The sequence below is a fragment of the Salminus brasiliensis genome, chromosome 18, assembly GCF_030463535.1.
Source record: "Salminus brasiliensis chromosome 18, fSalBra1.hap2, whole genome shotgun sequence".
NCBI classification, from domain to species: Eukaryota; Metazoa; Chordata; class Actinopteri; order Characiformes; family Bryconidae; genus Salminus; species Salminus brasiliensis.
Window position 1 is genome coordinate 6390361 of NC_132895.1, and position 3369 is coordinate 6393729.

General features: G+C 36.6%; 1 protein-coding gene across 2 annotated transcripts in view; it reads right to left on the bottom strand.

The window, feature by feature from the left end:
* Positions 1 to 1048: 1048 nt before the first annotated feature.
* Positions 1049 to 3369, bottom strand: part of stom (stomatin) — a 28491-nt gene continuing 26170 nt past the window's right edge. For both annotated transcript variants that reach the window (XM_072662206.1, XM_072662205.1), the window contains one exon: positions 1049 to 3369. This exon is cut by the window's right edge and continues 2747 nt beyond it. The gene's annotated coding sequence lies outside the window, so the exon portion shown is untranslated.

Genomic DNA, 3369 nt, shown 5'->3' on the forward strand with positions numbered 1-3369 from the left:
TCCAGCATCCGTCTCTGTGTTCTTCACCTCATTGCTAATTCAGCCCAGTCCAGAGCAGTTACTGTTTTATCTGCAGATAGAGGGCGCTACAGGACCATTTTCATTGTCCTCAGTGATCATTACACACCCCTAACTATACACCTACAACAGGTTATTTGAGCTGTGCCATAGAAGAGCCTCTTTTTGTTCCATATAGAACCAGCAACATTTTTGGGATGTGTGCATATGAAGGTCATTTTAAACTGAAGACCCTTTAGAACATCAAGCGAAGGTTGGAGTTTTTAAAAGGTTCTTGACACTCACACATCTGTCATTACAAACATGGTTCTTTGTTGTGGATCCAAAAGTGGTTCCTCAGTGGTATTGCTCAAAGAACCTTTTGTAGCACCTTGATTATATTATTCACCTTGATAGTAAAGTTATGGTTCTTGGGCACAGGCCTCAAAGCAGACCTGATTGATGGACAGTACTGAACAAAAATCAATATGTAACAGTATAAAAGTCAAAATATCTATGATTTCCCATCAAGTATTTCTCATAGAGTTGTTATAAGGATATTGTAAGACATTCATTGGTTATAAATAATATTTTACAGTCAAATTGTCATTTGGTAGATAAATGTAAAAATAATTTAGACATTAAACATGAAACAATAGCTGCCTATAGAATAACAATTTCAATTTCTCAAAACAATGAAAATGTATAGAAATGAATCAAATCTTATAATATTACATTACAATAATCCCAAAATGAGAAACATTCAATTTGAGGTATGTTTCACTTACAGAACTATTTTTTAATTAGACTATTTTCTAATTAAAGATTTACCCCCCAAGTTAAAGCTAAACTGGCTGTAAGAAGGGGAGGAGATTCTTTTAACCCTCCTGTTATGTTTAACTGTAAGCAACAGTAATGATGTTTCTAAGTCAAAGTCACCCAGTTCACATTTAACCATCCAGAAGTAGAATTTGTCTCCCTAAACATTGTCTTCAGCTCAGGTCATTTAAATTAACTGATATTTAGTGTAATCCAAATGTTACTTTTAAAATAAACAAAATAGACTTATTTATGATAATTCACAGCAATCACATTGTGTCTCCATTCCATGAAAAGAAAAAACAAATGACCTTCAATGTAAATTTAATATTTTTCTATATTCATCCTGTTCTAGAACCTGAACTGTTGACCCATCTACATCTTTATTACACTAATTAAGCCCAGCAGAAAATATTTTATTCTCCAACAATGAAATTAAAAATATTTTTCCTGTCAATTTGACCCAGAACACAAGAGGAGGGTCAAAAAGTGAGGCTGCATGATCTTTCACGTTACTCACTAAAAGAAACCGGAAACAGTAGGTCATTCAGTGACAATCAGTCATTCCCGCATAACTGATGCCTTAAATATGTGGACTTGTATTCAGCAGTCATTTCAGTTGCCACTTTATATATTTTTATACATTATCCATCCATCCATCAGTCCAGTCCAGTCCAGTCCAGTCCTACAAACCATTGGGCAGTCTGCTGTAAAGGCCTCCAGGAAACGCTGTGTTAGAGAGACTGTTTGGGGATGAAAAAGGCCAGACTCAGACTACAACACGTCTCTGTGTTAATGATCTCTGATTAATGATCAGCGGGACAACGGCAAGCTGTATCTGCATCCACGAAAGGTCACGCCATGCCGTACTGACACAGCAAATTCAAATCTCTGTCGCTTCTGCTTCGCAAACCATGAGAAATTCACAAACCCGATGCTCAGCTCTCATCTACCTTACAATAAAATGATCAGAAAAGCTGAATGTGCACTGTTTATAAGCTGTCCATACTATACCACAGTCACAGAGAGCAGAACACAGGCTTCCAGGTAAACAACTGAGTTATATTTACATGTGAGGGATTACACACAGATGAAAATACACTTGATATTAGTATGAATAAAAAAAGAAGATTAAACATTCAGACATGACTCCACTCTGATATGAAGACAAATAGAGGAATAGAAATGTTAGGCAATACCTGAAGTTTAAAGACAATACCATAAAGACCATGCCTGAACCTCCTACTGGTTAAAAGTTTGGAATAAATTTTCATAATAATCTAGACGTATTCTAATAAGCTATATATTTTATACAGTCAATATTCCAATAGTGTAGTTCTGGATATTCTGAATATAAATTTTATTATAAAATCTTTATCTTTGTTACTATTCTTGATGTTTCACAGCTTTATCCCCTCATTATCTGTAGCAGATTATCATTTGTGACCTAATGGGACTGATTTCATTAAAACACTGCTTCCAAACGTTTGACCTGTAGTACACTAATAGCTTCTACTGAAACCGGTCTGTTTGAGATCAGGGTGTTTGCGGTAATCCTTTAGTAACGAGCTGGCAGTGTGAAATGAGCACTGGCACGTTGTTGACTGAGTAACATGAAAATAGATGGAATACAAAACGTCAGAAAGTCAAAAGTTCACACAGCATGCACATGATGCAGCCAAACCTCACAACTTCACTCTTAGCGATCCCAACTTACACTCGGTTTGATTAGTCATGCATATCTTTGGTGATCTCTAAATTACTCTAAGAAATCGTCAACATCAACCAATGAGAGCAGCTTGAAAATCCCCCCCAAAAACTTCATTAATATGTAACAGCCTCCTCTAATACCATTCTCTCTAATACTGCATTTAATATTTAATGGCTTACTTAAAAATCCCTTTAAATTCTTTTCCAACTAACGATAAAACATTATTTTAAAATTAAAGTAAAAAAATAAAAGTAGAAATGACAAATGAAATAAGAAATGATCAAATAAGCAAAAGAGCAAAATTGCATTTTACGTTGAGTCGACTGATCCTGGCTTAAGGCTTTGTAAAGATATGGCCATTAGAATCTAGCTCTTTAGGGAGAATAATAGGCACGCAGAAATGCTGTCAGTGGTGAAGTCAGGCTAGACCATTCTTGAAAATGCAACTGTAATGACCAGCTATTCAGTTCCCATGTTGTTCATGTCCTACTGACTCAAGCACACAGGATACACACACATGACAAGCGCATACACACACAGGTAAACATCCAACAGACCATCAGGACCTTTTACGGCTAACAAGTTGAGAAACCCTAACATTGCGGCAGTTCATCCAAAACCATGTGAGGAGCTGATGGAAGAACCCCCATACACTCACAAGTATAAAGCTTCCCAATGGCTATTGGTCTGAATGTGCAACACTAGGAAACTGAACACTAGGAAACGCCTCTGACTGACATTTAAAAAGGTGCTTCACACTCAACCCGTGTACAGGGTTTACGACCACTGCAGACCTCCTTAAGGGACCAAGGGCCGGATTCACAAAACAGTCATAAGGAAGA